The sequence below is a fragment of the Danio rerio genome, chromosome 3, assembly GCF_052040795.2.
Source record: "Danio rerio strain M-AB ecotype USA chromosome 3, GRCz13ab, whole genome shotgun sequence".
Classification (NCBI taxonomy): Eukaryota; Metazoa; Chordata; class Actinopteri; order Cypriniformes; family Danionidae; genus Danio; species Danio rerio.
In genome coordinates, this window is record NC_141023.1 from 3217689 (window position 1) to 3237965 (window position 20277).

At 40.7% G+C, this 20277-nt stretch overlaps 1 protein-coding gene across 1 annotated transcript in view; it reads right to left on the reverse strand.

Moving 5' to 3' along the window:
* Positions 1-13798, reverse strand: part of LOC147845415 (interferon-induced very large GTPase 1-like) — a 28578-nt gene extending 14780 nt beyond the window's left edge. The window contains exon 1 of the mRNA XM_087243498.1: positions 13747-13798. The gene's annotated coding sequence lies outside the window, so the exon portion shown is untranslated. The remainder of the gene's footprint in view (positions 1-13746) is intronic.
* Between the last annotated feature and the right edge of the window lie 6479 nt (positions 13799-20277).

Consider the following 20277-nt stretch of genomic DNA (forward strand, 5'->3'; position numbering starts at 1 on the left):
AGTGTGGACGGATGGCGTAACCGTAGCAAAACTTATGCGTTTTCAAACTAAAACGCACTAGTGTAAACGGGGCCTAAAAGAGTATGGAACGGGCCAATGAAATGGCAATGAATTGGCAGCGTAAGCTTGCGCACCTGGAACTTATTGCCAATTATCTCCGCATATAAGCACAGGTGGAGCAAGCACACGCTATCCTTTTAGGCTGAAGAGACTGAACTAACAGCTAAGGTACAGTCATTATGGCGATGCTAAATAGCTATTTCCTCAGGTGGTGGGCATCGCCACATGGAGGGGTAAGCTGAGACCCCTGTCTAAGGCGGGTGGGTTAACTGTGTCTCTCACGGCCAAAGTCCACACCGCTGTAGGCCATGCCACTTCTGCCCTGCACCATGGCCTCCTGGCTGTGCTGCACAGGGCAGTTCTTCTCCAGGCTTATGCAGAAGCATCACACGGTGATCGACTATGCTTTCATGACCTTTAAGTCGGCCACCTGTGCCCTGGAGAGAATGATGGCAAAATAGTGGTCTGGAACTGCCACCCTGGGGTCCGTTCTTCGTACGTGGATTACTCAGTTAGCTGGATTTGGATATTGATGATGACACTTCAAAGGTGATCCGAGAGTTGTTGTCATAGCAACAGTTCTGCTAGCTCAAACCTGATCGGGAGCAGGTTCAATTCATTTAAACAGGATTAGATCGGCTCAGTTCAAGCAAAGATAATACAGAAAGTATGTTCCCAATTCTGATATTTTCTTACAGTAGTAATTATATTGGGAAAATAGTACATATTTAAAAAAAAAAAAAAAAAAAAAAAATATATATATATATATATATATATATATATATATATATATATATATATATATATAAAGTTATAGTTATTAATAAAATAAATTAAGTTATACGTATTTATAAAACTTATGCAATCTGCACCCTCTAAATGACAGTACAAAGACTGCCACCTGGTGGTGCAAAGAGAAAACTTTTGATTTGAACGTTTTAGATCGCTTTAGTACAAATTGTGTATAATAGAAATGCACAATATGTGACTTTTTTTTAAAAAAGCAATACATTTATGCAGTCATAAACATGTTTTGATAGTTGATATGCCAGTTGATGCTTCACTAAAGTTGCAGACGCCTTTACCAATATCAAAATGCTTTTGTAAACAATCAGTTATTCTTTACACCGATTAAAAAACGGCTACTATAACAAAGAAAATCTTTTTTAAATGTAGAACTAAATACATTGATATTTATTAAAATACATTATGAATACTCTTGACACATGAAAGTGTAAAGCCTGCAGCTCACAAATGTGGAAGGTTATTGCGTGTCATATTTAACAAACGGTTTACTGCTAATTTGATGTAATTTTGTTCACATGGATAATTGAATATTAATCAGATGATGTCATTACCCAGCTGTGCCGTTAGCCAATCGCTGCATTGCTGATCATGATTTCGAGGATCGATAGATCTGTCCTTCACAACACACGCAGAAGAACCAAATTAGCGAGAGATCAGTTATCAAGATTAAAAGATCCAGGATCTGCCAAATCATCTTAGATCATTTAAGCCAGGTACGAAGAACAGACCCCTGAAGTAGGCTATTTCTACATTCAGACACATTCATATGTTTTGAACTGCATAACTCATTGATGTGATGACCTACACTCTATGCAGCCTTTAACTGCAGCTCGTGCTGTTGAACAGACGCACGTAACTTCAAAACCATAGTGGCCGTTTTCGACTAAACTAAATTTATTTTTGATGTCTCGGTCACACTGTTTAGAGGGCCGGAAAAAGTGCCCCGGGGGCTGGATTCAGCCAGCTTGGAGCACTGTGTAGGGATAAAAGGAAGTGCCCTGGATTGGTTTAAGTCTTATCTTTCCGATCGCAGTTTTAAAGTCACCATTGGTGAACAGTCTTCTCAGGCAGCCTTTTTGTCATGTGGTGTTTCCCAGGGATCTATTTTAGCCCCTATTCTTTTTTCCTTATATATGCTTCCCCTGGGTTCTATTTTTAGAAAACATGGTCTGTCTTAGGCGATGCAGTGGCGCAGTGGGTAGCACGTTCGCCTCACAGCAAGAAGGTCGCTGGGTCGACTCAGTTGGTGTTTCTGTGTGAAGTTTGCATGTTCTCCCTGCGTTTGTGTGGGTTTCCTCCAGGTGCTCTGGTTTCCCCCACAGTCCAAAGACATGTGGTACAGGTAAATTGGGTAGGCTAAATTGTCCGTAGTGTGTGTGTGTGTGTGTGTGTGTATGTTTCCCAGAGATGAGTTGCGGCTGAAAAAACGCATCCACTGCGTAAAAAACTTGCTGGATAAGTTGGCGGTTCATTCCGCTGTGGCGACCCCGGATTAATAAAGGGACTAAGCCGACAAGAAAATGAATGAATGGATGGTCTGTCTTTCCACTGTTATGCAGATGACACTCAAATTTACCTGACTTTAAAATCAAGTTCAAGTGGCCTGGAGACTCTTATGTCTTGCCTGTCGGATGTGAAAGCCTGGTTATCTTTGAATTTTCTATATTTTAATGAGAGCAAAACTGAAACAATTGTGTTCGGCTTGTCAAATTATTCTAGGACATCATCAGCTGATCTTGGTGAATTGGGTTTGTCTGTGAAGCCTTGTGTAAAAAATCTGGGTGTTATCTATGATGATGGTTTAAGATTTGATAAACAGATTAACAGTGGTCAAATCCTGCTTTTTCAGCTTCGACTTTTAGAAAGTCAAACTTATTTTATCTAGAAAAAAATTTTTGAAAAAGAATTCATGATTTTATTACTTCAAGATTGGACTACTGTAATGCGCTATATTTTGGGATCAGTGAGACAACTCTATCCCACCTACAGCTAGTTCAAAATGCTGCTGCAAGGCTTTTAACCATCACCAAAAATATGACCACATTACACCCGTTTTGCGCTCTCTGCACTGGTTGCCTGTGCACTATCCTGTCACTTTTAAAATTCTTCTCCTGGTTTTAAAATCTCTTAATGGCCTGGCTCCTTCCAACCTGTCAGACCTGTTGACTGAACATCAGCCTGGGGTCTGTTCTTCGTACGTGGATTACTCAGTTAGCTGGATTTGGATATTGACGATTTGACACCATCCAAGATTGTTTCGTTCTTCAAAGCTGATCCGAGAGTTGTTGTCATAGCAACAGTTCTGCTAGCTCAAACCTGATCGGGAGCAGGTTCAATTCATATAAACCGGATTAGATCGGCTCAGTTCAAGCAAAGATAATAGAGAAAGTATGTTCCGAATTCTGATATTTTCTTACAGTAGTAGTTATACACTTGGAAAAATGGTAAATATTTTTAAACTATGTATATAAAGTTATAGTTATTAATAAAATAAATAAAGTTATACATATTTATAAAACTTTTGCAATCTGCACCCTCGAAATGAAAGAATAAAGACTGCCACCTGGTGGTGCAAAGAGAAAACTTATTAATATGAACTTTTTAGATCGCTTTAGTACAAATTGTGTATAATAAAAATTGACAATATGTGACTTTTTTTTTTAAAGCAATAATACATTTATGCAGTCATAAACATGTTTTGACAGTTAACATGCCAGTGATTATGCTTCACAAAAGTTGCAGACGCCTTACAATATCAAAATGCTTTTGTAAACAACCGATTAAAAAAACGGCTACTATAATAAAGACCATATTTTCTAAATGTAGAACTAAATACATCGATTTGCATTGAAATACATGATGAATACTCTTGACACATGAAAGTGTAATCAAGCCTGCAGCTCACAACAAATGTGGAAGGTTATTGCGTGTCATATTTAACAAGCCATTTACTGCCAATTTGATGTAATTTTGCTCACATGGATAATTGAATATTAATCAGATGATGTCATTATGGTGCTGTGCCGTCAGCCAATCGTTGCATAGCCGATCATGATTTCGAGGATGGATAGATCTGTCCTTCACAACACACGCAGCGATCTCAGATCAGTTTATCCAGATATTCTAATCTGATTCGCGATCTTAGATCATTTAAGCGAGGAATGAAGAACGGACCCATGGTCGGTCTCTTCGGTCATCTAACCAGAGACTATTATACATTCCAAAGTCGAGGCTGAAATCAGATCTCTGTCTGTTTTTAAATCTAGGTTAAAAACTTACCTTTTTGATTTGGCATTTTATCAGTGAGATTGGTTTGTTTTTAGCTATATTATCTATTAGTGAGAATTGTTTGTTTTAGCTATAATTTTATACTTGTTCTTTGTGATTTGTATTGTTCAGCACATTGGTCAACCTTTGGTTGTGTATAATAGTGCTATATAAATAAAATTGACATTGACGTGGACCGGGGGAGAAAAACACCCTCTATGCCAGCGTGCGCTCACTGTGCACCCCTGGGAAGAAGGGAACAGGGGCTGGAAAATTCATCTAACATCAGCTGCACGTTACACCCTCTAGTCGGTCCGGTGGTGAGGCTGGGGGACAAACCATCTCCAGCCGCACTGCCGAAGCAGCCCAGAATTTGAAGCTATTATGTCTGATTCGAGAACAGTGACCTCAAATTGCACCCCGTAGGATAGAAGCGAGCCTGAGCTGTCATCTGAGCATAACAGCTCACCCTCTGATGTCACAATGGACCTTTCATCTCCGTTGTCATCAAGCAGAGCTGCGGGCATCCCCAGGGATGAACCGTAAAGCTACTTAAAGCTTGGATGGGGCGCACTATGGAGGAGTGGGGGGTCCACGGGCCTTGAGGCAACGGATAAACCCCACTCTAATCCTTTTATCTGCCAGTGTGCCAACCGCTTTCACAGACAGCAATGGGGTGGCTGAAGTCATGTTCTCAGCTGTGCAACAGCCATGCACGCACAGTGAAAGCATGAGCTGACTCATGATTGAGTCTGAAGCAACAATTCTAATAAGCTGGCTCCAGCGGCTGACTGATATAGCTCTCATAATGGCTCATCAGGATCAGCTGTGGAGCCAAGCTCTGCCAATTCAATTGCCATTTTATTGGCCCATTTTTCTTACTCATCAGAGTGATTGGCCGTCTGACGAACTCCCATAGTCTGTTTACCAGACACATGCCGAAGTTACTTATGAAGGGGAACTGAGAAGTGGTCTGTGGTTACTACCTGCAGAACCACTCTTTAATTGGGAGGTTTTGCTAATTGCCATTAATTTCCAACAGCATGTGAAATTTATTGTCAATTTGATTCCTAATGGGCAGCTTCATTTCACAGAAGTGAGATTGACTTGGAGTTACATTGTGTTGTTTAAGTATTGCCTTTATTTTTCCTTTAGTTTATATTTTACTTGAGGAAATTGTTACACTTTGTTACATGTTGTACAAATGTGCAATGTCTAGGATAAACACATTTTTACAAACTTTGTATTTAATATTTTACTTTATTTGGTAAATAAGTTGAAAACAATCAAACATAGTTTTAGAAACAATTATTTTAACCCTCTGGGGTCTGAGGGTGTTTTGGGGCTCTGGAGAAGTGTGGACATGCACTGACATTTGTGTTGTTTTCAGTATCTTAAAAACATATAAATGGCTAAAGTATTATAACACTGTAAACAGCACAAGCTGGGCTACAATAATACCTAAGCAGCATGTTTGTATGTGTTTGTGTTTTTGAGAAAGAAACGTTTATGCATGGTTAGTGAAAAACTACAATTTTGAAGTCACTGAAACAAGGCCATGAAACACACAGAGAACATTTGTGCACAAGACTTTTGAGAACTGGATCTGGTAGTCTAGTGTTTTTGCTTCAAAATGATGTGAGAATCATCTTGTTCACTTGCTCACAGAAAACAATATAATGAATTAAAATTTCTAAGTTACCTTTTGAGTGAAATTGGTTTATGCGAGAAGGCGTGAACTATCATTACTATGCAGTGAGTCACACCTGAGAAGACAAAGACCTGCATAATGAGCCATCAGACAGGTATGTGAGAAGTAGGGGTGTAACGATACACCAAAGGCACGGTTCGGTTCGGTTCACGGTTTTGGAGCCACGGTTCGGTACGGTACGGTTCGGTATCTGTTTGCTGTGGGGTTAGGGTTGATGTCATGTTAACAGCAATGCTAAGAGACAATTCACTTAATAAAAAGAACATCTTAACTTTTTCTTTATTAACTTTGTCATCGCATTTTTAGTACAGTCAGGATACCAGAGTAAACAACCAGAATTAAATAAATACCTCCAATATAGACTAGTCAGAAAAAAAAACTATTCTCTTTAGTGCAGCCATCTTAACTAAGTAAACTAAAATTAAATAAATAACTGCAGTGTAGACTAGTGAAAGATCTTCTTCAAAAACACCATAATATCCACATTCTCCGATGAGAGGCTTGATCTCTGTGCAGACACAGACGCTCATTTTTGATTATATGGTTTCATTTAGATAGATAGGTTTCCGTTTAAATTAATGAAAAAATATACATATACTGTGTTTGTAAAGTGTTTTTACATGACATATTCACCAGTAAAATACATTGCAGTTGTGTCTGAAACTAATGTTAGGGTTGTAGCCGGCTGTATGTTTGCCTCCCGATCTCTCTCTCTCTCTCCCGCTAACTCTATGCCGGTCATTTCTGTAGGTCCGCCTTCATGACAGCTGATTGGTCAGGAGACCGATCTATCATCATTTGGCGACACAGCGCGGGAATGTAAAAAGCAATTCAGGAAGAGCGGGAGAGAGAGCGCTTTTTCCTTTGATCTCGTTTTTCGTGTATTTTTCTGACATGATTATGATTTTCGTTGTTTTTTTATAACTTTTGTTTGGGTAAAATTATTTTGCATTACTTTTGCCCACTTTAAGAAATTTTGTGAGGTTTGTAAATTTTTATTTCAATTGATTTGTATATTATTTTTTAGCTCCGCTCCTTCCCGACAATATAGCTGTATCTCCTCAAGTTCAGTCTTACGCCTGTTTCACACCGCAAGCGTCAGCGGCGCGTGAGCAGAGCGTGAGCAGCGCGTGTGTTTTCGGCGTCCATGTTAACAGATTAGAGCTTTCATACCGCACGCAGCAGCAGCGCGTCAGAGCGAGGCGTGAGCGTCGCCGAAGCAGCAGTGCAGCGATAGTTTCGGCGCTGGGTCTATTTTTGACGCGCTGCTCACGCTCAATTAAAGTGACAGTGCATTGATAATGACCAAAACACATTGAATGACAGTAAAAACTAACAATTTTACCCAATAAATGCGTTAATAATGTCAAATGGATTATATATAGTCATTCAAATGAACTTAAAACGATTAAAAACGGCAACAAACATTTATTTAGGCCCGAACTACAAAACCAAATGTAAAACTATTTTACTATCAGTTTTGCTTAAGTTGCACACTAGTGTTGTAGGAGAGGGGAAATGGAATATTTACGGGATTTGTAGTCCATAGCGAAGTGTATTGTGGGTAGTGTAGTGCGACACGCATGCTGGATTATGTGAGCTCGCTGTGTTCTGTGCAGCTAGCAGAGCAAGAAAGTTTTAATCGGCTTTGTTTTATGTTCACTCGAATTATTCCTACCGGGAGCTGTTTGCACTGTGAATCTGACAACACGAAAATAAGTAAAAGAATGGCATGCATTAATTACTTTTGTCCGTCTCATCATCTGCACGAGCATGAATTAACGAGCTGTTATTCTGCCGCTGGACATCACTGAAGCGGAGAAAGTAACACTAGTTTGATCATGTATAAATATCATTATAACTATATTGTATAAATATGATTATAACTAGGTCTACAGCAACCTGATAATCAAAAAACAAATGGCATGATATCACAGGCGATTGTCCTCTGACTGTAGACACTTCTCATATAAGTTAGCTTTAGAAGCATACAGTACTATTTGATCTATAAAATTTGTAAAATAAACATTTGCAGGTTAATGAAACAGCATAGGAGGGGCCTTGGTACAGATGAAAAGTTTAAAAAGTGTATTTGTATATAGAGGGGTACCTAGATAGAATAGACAGAGATAGGTTGATCTCAGCAGCAGCTGCCGAAGAGCTGCGCGCTGCAGACGCAGCTGGTGTGAAAGGCAAACGCCTGCGTGCTGCTACTGCTCGACATACGCGCTGCTCACGCTCTGCTCACGCGCCGCTGACGCTTGCGGTGTGAAACAGGCGTTAGTGTAAGGTGGATAGGGAAAATGTCATACGATTTCCATTTTGCAAACACGTAGAAAATGTATTGTTAAAGACATCAGGTAAGAGGTGAAGGTCATCTTTGTTTATTTTATTCAGTATAGGGAAGAATGCGGCTCATGGCGCTGAAGACCTTTTTTTTCTTTTCATCAGTTTTAGCGAGATAAGGGGTTATTCATGAGTTAGAAATGTTTTATTATATTTATTTATTTTGTTTGTCTTCACTATCACCCCCTTGCTCGAGTTTAACTAATTTTTGTTTGATACTTTTGTTTGAATTTGCTACTTTATTATATTATTTTTATTAGTGTAAATATTTCTTTTTTTTGTATATTTGGGCATTATTCTGGTTTTACTATTGTACATTAAATCACTTTTGTTGGCAGTTCTGTTGCTTACACCCTCACATTGTGAAATTACCACACTTTTTAAATGTTTTTCCTTACAAGTAAGTTTCGTGAAACAGTTGAGACAGACAGGCGTGCGCTTTGTCTACGACACAAATTCTATTCCTGTACTCAACTGGAAAACCAAAATGTTTCCACACAGATGACTTAAATGTGTCTGGGGGATCTGCAATCTCAGTACTATGTGAAGCAGCCATCCTGCGTCCAGTAGTAACGAGTGTGATGCTCACTCAAGTCACATGACATGACATGCACTAAAATACTAACTTTAGAATATAATATTTAGAACAAATCCTCATCATTACTAAAACAATTTAATTAAATGTGATAATAAAGATGTGTTTAAATTGGTTCAATTAGTTAGAGACAAGTGACGTAAACCTCAACAATGGGCAGCAGGGGGAGTGAGAGTACCGCGATACGCCACGAGAGTTTCGCTATACGTATCGTGGCTGGTGTATCGCGATATTTCGGTTCGGTTATAATATCGTTACACCCCTAGTGAGAAGGGAAGAGTTTTAAGAAGGAATCAGAGGAAAGTTTATTTACTTTTTTGTTTGCAGTTTATTTAAAATATATTAATCACACAAAATAACTGGAGATACACTTGTGAGAGTCAGTGCACTCTCTAAAACTCGGCAAACTTTTAAACTTACACATAGCAGATCTACTGATGATTTTTTTTTTTTTTTTTTGTAAATGAAGAGTTTTGTTGCAAAATTAGATTTATCCATTTTGACAAATGTTGGTTATTTGACATTACTATTTAAGACATTACCAGTCAAGTTCATTCACAATCTTATATATTACACTATTAAGCTCGGTGAAGTCCAGGAACACAATATTCTTCAAACCCAGGATATTTTTATTTGACTTTATGTCTATAAATAGTTTATAAATAAGTAAAAAAAAACATGCCGAAATGCAACATATTATTTTAACATCGTCAAACATCTTACATTGGTTAAAAAACAATACATTATAATATATGGAATAGGATATACAAAGTTTGAGTTATAATAACAAGATTCTGTGTTAGTTTTGGTAATTTCATATTAGAGCAATGTAATTTTAAAGAATGATAATTAATCCATGTTAACAAAAATTACTGTGAGCAAAAGAAAGCGGATGAAAAACACCATGTGTGCTCATCCTCTCATTCGGTATTCACAGTAATTATTTAAAGAATGAACTTAAAAGAGACACTTAGAAATGTAACCTTGCAGACAGGTATCTTGTGATGGGGAGCAGCGCAGGAAAAAGGCAGTATTTCATTGTAATCGCTGGCCTTCTTCTTGACATCAGCGGAGACTCACAGACGCAAGATTACTTGGTCCACTTTTGTAGCGTTTTTAAACATTTTGTGACGTTGAAGGCTACATCTTCATCTAATAGTTTGTCGGCATGACACAGACCAACATAACTCTCATTACTGAGCAAACTCGGAGTACTTCTTGTCTACTTTAGCTCTCTTTGCCACTGGTCCTTTACCTCCTTTGTATTCACATCTGGATTTACATATGAAGCGCGCTTACTGAGAGGCGGGACCATGCTACTGTAATGAGCCGATATAGAAGAATCCGTACCAGTCCTTACTTTTATACTGATTACATAAAAAGAAATCATTTGTTTTCGACTTAAATTGGTTAATGCAAAAGTAGACATATCAAGCTTTATATAAATATCATAAATCATCATCTTTGTTGACTATTTGCCGAGTTTCCTTTCATTTTATTGACGTGTTTTTCTGACCACAGTCTGCTCGCGCCTCAGACGCTTGTAATAACAATGCCCCGTGGGCGTGGTCGCATTAAAACTAATGAGATCAAACTGAGAAACTAGACATAGCGTTGGTTTCATACCGATTACTTTATCAAGCAATGTTTGTTTTCAACATGCAGAGCTGCGTTTAAAAGTAGACACTTTAAGCTTTCTAGAAATACATGTCTTATATGTGTGTGTTTTGTATTCGTGGAGTTTCAGCTCATTTTACCGACGCGTTTCTAAAAGCAGTTCACGGAGAGAGAAAAGACAGAATGCCTACACTGTTTGTTTTCCTTATTTTGCAAAAGCACACACGTTTGTTGTTGTTGTGAGTGTACACAACAAAAAGTAGACACATAACAGATTCAATTGATGTATTGATCTTATCTGTACGATCAAAACTGAAAGTGTAATTTAAGTTTATTTCAGCAGTTTAATGACACCACAGGTCACAACGCGTATACGCTGTCTTCGACCCCAGAGGGTTAATTAATATAACTGGCCTGTTTTAAACAAGCACAAACATCTTAAATGTTACAGTAAATCATAAATAAATAAAAATTCTAGTTAAAAACATTCCTCATAAGGTGTTAAAACATTCAAATATTGCATTCAAATATTATAATAAACAATCTTATTTGAAAATTAAATCTTAAAGGAAAATTATGGAGGGTCGGTCATTGACTTCTACATGTCTGATGATGTAAACTCCTGTGACTATGTCAGTCATGTATGTCTTGACATCCTCAACAAGTCGGTGTCCTACAAAACACAAAAAGAGTAACAGTGCCCAGTCATTTTATGTGCATCAACAAATGCAGATTTAGCAAATCTGACAGTAGACATTCATCTGGAAATAGCATGACAAATACCAAGTATTGTAACATTAATTTTAAAAAAGTTTGCAGCAATCTACAGATTAAAGGCTTATATATACTCCTGTATCAAACACACCCATATGGTCTGGCGCAGCCTTTGCGCAGTCACATTCCCATCAAAAATAATAACTACACATTGGAACGACGCATATTGCAAGCACTGTGATTGGTCGGCTTAGTAGAGCTGATGCGTGTGGGCGGAGCCGAGAGTCGCAAGAACCCAATGGAGTGGGGGTGTTTACAAGTGTGGAGTCCGGAGGTCTGTTCTTCATACCTCGCTTAAATGATCTAAGATGATTTGGCAGATCCTGGATCTGTTCATCTTGATGACTGACTCTTGATGACAGACTTGACTCTGGTTAATTTGGTTCTTCAAACAAGTTCGTGAATCAGATTAAAATGTCTGGATGGAAGTATTTGAGATCTTTACATGTGTTGTGAAGGACAGACCTATCGATCCTTAAAATCATGATCAGCAATGCAGCGATTGGCTGACGGCACAGCTGCGTAATGACATCATCTGATTAATATTCAATTATCCATGTGAGCAAAATTACATCAAATTAGCAGTAACAGTTTGTTAAATATGACACGCAATAACGTTCCACCTTGTTGTGGTCTGCATGCTTGGCCCTCTCATGTGTCAATTAATTTAGTTTTACAGTTAGAGCGGATTTTCCTTGTTATAATAGCCATAGTAGTATTATTGTAGTCGTTTTTTTAATCGCTGTGAAGAATTACTGGAAGATTATAAAAACATTTTGATATTTTTAAAGGTGTCTGCACAGAAGTTGAAGCATCAAATCCCCATCATATTACTGTCGAAAATAGTAAATATTTTTTAACTATACATATATAAAGTTAATAATATATATATATATTAATAAAACTTATGTAATCTGCACCCCCGAAATGAAAGTACAAACAAAATCTTTGTTTAAAAGAAATAATAAATTTATGCAGTCATAAACATGTTTTGACAGTTAATATGACAGTGATTTGATGCTTCACAAAAGTTGCAGACACCTTTACTAATATCAAAATGTTTTTTTGATGCAAAATTAATTTATACAGTTCCCTTCACTGAAAAAAAAGAAAAAAAAACTTGAGTAGGCCTATATTATAATAAAGAAAGTCTTCTCTGAATGTAGAACTAAATACACTGATATGCATTGAAATACATGATGAATACACTTGACATGTGAAAGTGTAAAGCCTGCAGCTCACAACATATGTACAAAGTTATAGCGTGTCCTATTTAACAAACAGTTTACTGCTAATTTGATGTAATTTTGCTCACATGGATAATTGAATATTAATCAGATGATGTCATTACGCTGCTGTGCCGTCAGCCAGTTGTTGCAGTGCTGATCATGATTTCAAGGATCGATAGATCAGTCCTTAACAACACACGCAGCGATCTCAGATCAGCTCATCAAGACATTTTAATCTGATTCACAAACTTGTTTGAAGAACCAAATTAGCCAGAGATCAGATATCAAGATTAAAAGATCCAGGATCTGCCAAATCATCTTAGATCATTTAAGCAAGGTACGAAGCACGGCCCCTGAGAAGAAGCTCCAACCGGAAACTGTTGTTAGCATGATATCCTAAATAGTACTACAAAATGACAAAGACGTCAAAATAAATGTAAACTGAAAACAACAAAACTCTGTGAACACTCACTTTTTTCTAGAAAGTATATATTAGGATGGTAAATAATTATAATAAAATATTCACCATACCTGATTGAACCATCTTTCTTGTTGTTGAAGTTTCCTGCTTTTGTCTGCTACCATTCTGTTCTGTTGTTCCGGCTCCTTGTAAGCAGCTACGGTATCCACTAAGGTCCAAGAGTATGTGGTTTTGTGTTTTACGCGATAACTTTAACCATAGACTGCAAATACTGAAATCCACTAAAGCTGACAGCACATTTTTTGTACGAATTACAGTGATTTACATAATTTTATCACATGTGGCCTGTATTTATTTTCAACATCGATTTGACTTTTTAATTATTAAGGGAGTCTGGTAAGCTTCCTACATATATATATATATATATATATATATATATATATATATATATATATATATATAATTTTTTTTTTTTTTTTTTTTTTTTTTTTTGATAATATAGGTAATTTTGTTACCTATATTTCATTTCCGTTTGTTTGAGGTTTTGGCCTATGGCCACCTTGAAGAGATTTTTTTTTTTTCTTTTTCTAAAATATGCAAAACTCCAGCATATTGCAGTCATGAGTGTGAATGTTTGGTTGTCAACTGAACAGTACAGTTTTTATGGGTGTAATCTAAAACCACAACCCATGTTGATTTATTTCATATGCCATTTTTTAAGAGATCAAGTGACAAGCTTTATCTAATATTGCAACCATTATTTAGATTTTAGAGAATATATAGTTTATTTATTATGTTATATTACAGATAAACACTAATTTGAATGTTGATTAAAATGTATTTTGAATTGGAATACCATTACAATAATAATTACATGTATGTCTGTATACACCACATAATGTACATAAGGTTATCATACCTGAGTTCTGAAGTCTTCCTTCTCTGTAGGAAGTTCGGTCGTGAGTCTCAAATGAATGATGGTGTCCATGAAAGGTCTATTTATATTGTGTGATCTGAAAGGTTTTACATTCTTGAAATCACCTGACATTGCAATAAGAAAGTGAAAGTGTTCTACTGTGTTATTTATGAATTGAGTGAGCTTTTGAACTTTTAGCCTTTCTCATTTTGGTAATAATTTGCATAAAATAGTTGTTGGACCCTGTAATGATCATTCTAATCATGAATTAACAGAGTGATTAAAAGTTAATTTTAAGAATTTTTAAATGTGTTTCTAGAGTATTTCCTTGTCTGTGTGGATGTTTTGAGCATGTTTTTTCCATTTCATCCAGTCAGACAGGTTATCTGTGTTGATTAACAAATATGCAGGTTGAAACCAAAGTCAAACTTTTAACTTTCAGCCTTTCTCATAATGGTAATAATTTGCACAAAATAGTTTTTGGACCCTGTAATGATCATTCTAATCATGAATTCAAAGGACTTTTATTGTCACATGATCAGCAGCATGTGTGCTATGATGAGTAAAAAGCTTAGGTGCTGGCTCCAGACAGTACAAAATACAGACAGTGCAAATAAAACGACAATGTAAAATTGACAGCGATATGTACAATATGCGATATGAATTAACAGAATAATTAAAAGTTAATTTTAAGAATATTTAAATGTGTTTCTAGAGTAAGTATTTCCTTGTCTGTGTGGATTTTTTGAGCATGTGTTTTCCATTTCATCCAGTCAGACAGGTTATCTGTGTTGATTAACAAATATGCAGGTTGAAACCAAAGTCAAACTTTTAACTTTCAGCCTTTCTCATTATGGTAATAATTTGCACAAAATAGTTTTTGGACCCTGTAATGATCATTCTAATCATGAATTAATTTAAAAGTAATTAAGTTAAAATAATTAAATTACAGTAATTAAAAGTTAAATTTAAGAATCTTTAAATGTTTTTCTGGGAGTATTTCCTTGTCTGTGTGGATTTTTTTAGCATCTGTTTGTTGTTGTCTGCCATCCAGTCAGACAGGTTCCCTTTTGGGGAGAGGAACTTCAATGCTATGTGGAAAACTTCCATCATGGGAATTTCCTCAGAATCCAATCTGAAAGAGTATATAAACAGGCCAATGAAATGCCAATGAGTTGGCAGCATCAGCATGCACAGCTGTCACTACTTACAATTATTTTGGATTATAAGTAATACACGGTGGTAGACGATCGAGCTGGCTTTCTCCCTTGCATGGTGTTTTTTGTGTCCAGTCCTTAAGACCAGTATTTATTGTTGCCAATTTCCTAAAAGAGCAACTAGGTCGTGTCTATTTCAAGGCGTTTCTGGATGCGGTGGTTTCCTGTCCCCGGATGATGGCACAAGCACTGCATTTCATGTCTGGGGGTCCAGCATGTTGATGCGGTGGACCCCCAGCATGTTGATGCGGTGCTCGCGGGCAGTGCATGACATCACTGCGGTGGCATGTTTGTTGTGCTGTTGAGATCATGTTGTCAGATCTAAAACAGACAAGGTAACTGTGCTTTCCCTGGCTGCTTTGGTTGTGGGCCTGGAGTTGATTTATCCCCCAGCCCCGTGGCTGGACAGACTGGATAGGCAAGACTTTCTAGCCTCCCATCCCTTTATTCCCAGAAGTGGGAAGGCACATTTCTCTGCCCGAACTGCATGCGCCTCCGCCCTCACCACTCTTGATGGTGGAGCAGCCAGGGAGTACGACTTGATTCCCCGGATTGAGAGTTTCATTGCGGGCCGACGTGGTGGTTCCTGGTGGAGTCAGCCTCATCTCCCATCCAAGGTATGCAGGTTATCTGCTTCCCTCTGAGCCAGAGCCCACACAGCCGCGGGCCAGGCTGCTTCCAGTCTGCACACTATGACCACCTACCAGCGCTACGTAGCACAGGCGCTGGCCGGCGGCTGTGTGTTACGCAAGCCCCACACCGCCACTGACTGAGCTCTACGGACAGAATTTTACTGTTTGTGCCCTGGGAAGGACAATGTGCACATTAGTGGTCGAGGAAGCCCACCTCTGGCTAAACCTGGAGAAAAGATATGCACAAAGTTGACAAAGTTCGCCATATCCCAGGCTGGCCTGTTTGGCGACACCATCTGTGAATTCACTAAGGAAATCACAACGGTGCAGTCAGATGCGTTGCGCAGAGTCATCTATATGTGGGGACGCAAGTCTGCCCCCTCCCTCCGAACTATCCACATCCACTGCTTCTCGCTGAGTGCACCCAGCTGCAAAAGCTGCTCTGCCCCCACCTGCGCCTCCTGCGAAGTGGCAGCGCCAAGTACCTTGCAGGCAACCAGCGCTTCCCGCCCCAGGGCACCACTAAGTCTAGTAAACGGATGTAATGAGTAAAGTGTATGGCCCCTTTAAGAGCACGGACCCTTTTTTTTAATGTTGTTGCTATGGTTGCATTAGACACGAGCACCTGCATGTATGTGAGGGTACTGTACTCTGTTGCTCTGTTTACTTTTATTTTCTTCAGTAACCCTGAGTGCGGCATTTAGTTTGTAAAGGACAGTATACTCATTTTCTGGACAATAAACTACTACTGAGGGAAAATCATCTTTACAAACTTACATGTGGCAATCGAACATATTGTCTTTGGACAACTCGCTGTAAGTGACATTCAAAGATATTTTTTTTTCCTTTTGGATTCATGGACTTTTTTTAATGCGTTAAAGCGGCAAGATACACGCGAGTGATGTGTGCAATGACAAGTGTGATTCATTGGAGCATTAAAGCACCCTGCTACGTGAAAATCATTTAAGCACGCGGGATTCGTTTAGGTTTTTTTGAGGAGTCGTTTGAACTGGAGGACTAAAAGAAAACGCAGATTTGTTTTATAAATTACAAAATGAGGATTGAGGAAAAATTAGGAAAAAAGAACTTATTTTGCATATATGCACATTTTCTGTTCAATTGTTCGTTGTTATCCTTGCAGTTCCACTACAGACCAATTCAATGATGTTTAATGATGATTCAGTCAGTTTAGCTCTTAAACTTTGCTGTCATAATACATCTCTGGGGATATATTTTATTATAATACTATCTGTGTTTTTTGCCTTTTATTGAGTATTCCATTGTCTACTCCTTTTTAATAATAGTTGGTATAACAAGCAGTCTGCTAATTGAAGATTTAGAATGCTATGGCTAAAAACAAATACGGTTTGTTTGACCTGACTGATACAGATATGACTGATTTGACATCACTTTTTGAGTCTTAGCCTAGGAAGAGAGTGTCAAAGTCGACTGATTGCCTAAAGACACAAGTCGAGACACTTAAGACAGAAGTGGAGGTGCTTCGCAAATGGTTGAGAGAGTCGGTTGATCTAAAAAAAGGTACCATTGATGATTACAAACAGGTTGCATTCACACCCACTTCAAACCCCTTACCTGCATGTAGGGATCCAGTAGCATCTTCCACTCCTTTTGCTTGGGCCCAGCCTGTTTACAAGCCAAAATGTTTAGCAACAGCTGTTGAATGTAATATAGCATCTAGAAATGCAGCAGACTTAACTAAAACATCCTTACTCCTGAATAGCACAACTAGAGCTCTAGTCTCATTTTTAAATAAGTCAAAACTTGAGCCTCCAGTTTTCAGAAGAGATGGCAAAGTTCTGCCTGCGGATTGGCTTCAACTTGTTGATGTGTAAAGATTTTCATTGGGACTGAGTGATGCAGAGATTTTGATTAGATTTTTTGAGAATTACCCCACTTCCTAGCCAAAGAACCTGGAAAATGGTTTTCAGTATTAAGTGAAAACATTACAACATGGACACATTTTTGCTCTGTTTTCAAAGGTGTGTTTCTTCCATTGGACAAATAGGAACGCATCTTGAGAGGCGTTCTTGACCTTGTTCAAGCACCCAATAAGCCTTTCCCTACATTTGTGGTACATCTTTTGAATTAGATTCAAATTTATTGTCATTACACATGTACAAGTACAATGCAACCAAATGCAGTTTAGGTCTAACCAGCAGTGCAATAGCAGCAAGTGCAGGATACAGGTAGAAGTTATAAAGTAAAGTTATAGAAAAACGCACTGGTTACTGAAGTAACCCTCGTTCCCCTTCGTTTGGGGAACTTCAGTGCCATAGAGTGGATTAAATCCACGAATGGGAGATTCGGATCAGAAGCTGCTTGTCTGGAGAGTTATTGAACGGGCCAATGAATGAAATTAATTGGCAGCGTAAGCTTGCGCAGGTGTGCTGCATCGGCAATTATCCCAGCATATAAGCACACCTGAAGCCAGCAGACGCTATCCTTTTCGCTTCAGATCCTTTCTGAGTGAGTCGATGAGGGTTCCTCTTGCTGTTCAGCACTTCAGAGCGAACGAGTGTGTCTCCCGGTTCAGAGTGGGTCTTCGCGGTGGCAGACGGTCGAGCTGGGTTTCTCCCTTGCCTGCGGTTCTTTGGGTCCGGTCCTCCAGAGCGGTGCGTATTGTTGCAAACTTCCTATTTATTTTTTTATGCGTATTGAGCAACACAGTCGTGCAGCACGTCCTTTTCAGGATGGCGCTCCGACTGTGCGTTTCTGGATGCGGGGGTTTCCTGGCTCCGGATGATGGACACGATCACTGCATTGCGTGTTTGGGGGTCCAGCATGTTAATGCGGTGCTCGCGGGCGGTTCATGTCGTCATTGCGATGCCATGACCGTTGCACAGCTAAGATCGCGGCTAACTTTCGCAAGAGAGCGAGCCACCCCAGTTGCCTCCTGTTCTAAAAAAGCAGCGGGCGCTCGGGCAGATCTGAGGGTTCCAGCGGGAGATAATCCGCCGCCCACGGGCTCGCGGACCTCTCGCTCCTCACGGCGCTCCATCCAAGCTTCGGGTAGTGGGAGTGATCCGTCTAACCAGATGGTAGCTCTCACACTGGCTGACACCGGAGATCAGATGTCCTCCGTGGCATCGGAGGGTGGGCTTTCACTGTCCGACGAAGATCCGGACACGCTCGCCCCCTCCGGGCAGGTGAGCGCCATCAAATCGGATCCTGAAGCGGACATGTTAGCCGTGCTTTCCCGGGCTGCTTTGGCCGTGGGGTTGGAGATGGTTCATCCCCCAGCTCCGCGGCCGGACCGACTAGATGGGTGCTATGTAGAGGACCAGAAGGCGAAGCCTTCGAAGCCTCTCGTCCCCTTCTTCCCGGAAGTGCACAGTAGGCTCAAGCAGTCTTGGAGGGCACCTTTCTCTGCCCGTGCTGCGTGTACCTCCGCCCTCACCGCCCTTGACGGCGGAGCTGCCAGGGGGTATGAGGCGATCCCGTCAGTGGAGCGCGCTATCGCGGTCAATTTTTGTCCGCGCGGCGCCTCTACGTGGCGGGGTTTGCCCCGCCTCCCGTCCAAAGCCTGTAGGTTGTCTGCCTCCCTCGGAGCCAGAGCTTATAAGGCTGCGGGCCAGGCTGCTTCTGCTTTGCACGCGATGGCCACCTACCAGCGCTACCAAGCGCAGGCGCTGGCCGAGCTGCATGAGGGCGGGTCCAACCCAAGCTTATTACATGAGCTGCGCACCGCGACCGACTATGCTCTTCGGACTACTAAGTCCGCCGCGTGTGCGCTGGGGAGGACGATGTCCACACTTGTGGTTCAGGAACGCCACCTCTGGCTAAACCTGGCCGATATGCGCGATGTTGACAAAGTTCGCTTTCTTGACTCGCCCATATCCCAGGCTGGCCTGTTCGGCGACACCGTCGGTGAATTCACCCAGGAATTCAAGGCGGTGAAAGAGCAGTCGGATGCGATGGGCAATGTCATCTATCGGCGTGGCCTTAAGCCCGTTCCGCCCGCCGAGCCATCCACCTCCGCTGCTCCTCGCCGAGGGCGCCCGCCAACGAGTGCTGCCCCGCCCCCGCCTGCGCCTCCGGCCAAGCGGGCGCGGCGTACAACTCGAAAGCAGGCAGCCCCCCCTGCCCAGGGCGCCGTTAAGTCCGGTAAACGGACTGCGAAGCGTCCCTGAGACAGGCCATCCGGAGAAGAGGAAACTTGCTCTTTCCCCGCTGAAGGGCGGGGCCCCGATAACAACGGTACTTTTCAGTGCCACCAAAACATCAGTAAAAGAGCACTTTTCCCCTTCCCCGGATGTGACTGCACGAGTTCTGCCAGTCCAGGACGCGCTGCCTTCCGGCTCGCAGATTCTACGTGCTTCGCCAGTGGCTCACGAGCGCTGGGGGGACGGTTTCCCTTCCCTCAGCCCTCCAGCCCCCTCTCCGGAGTCCGGGTGCAGAGCCAGAGCGAATCGCTCTCCTCCAGCTCTTCGGCGGGACCCTCGTGCTTCCCGGATCAGCACACCCACTCCGCGCTGCCCCACCGCTGGTACGTCAGCGATTGTAGCGATGACTCCATTAGCGAGGGCTCTGCCTGCCTGGTTAGCGCGGGCCAGCCCCTCGTGGTGGCTCATACGCACAATCAGACTCGGTTACGCGATTCAGTTCGCGAAACGGCCCCCCAAGTTCACGGGCGTGTATTTCTCCAGGGTCAACCCCCTGTCCGC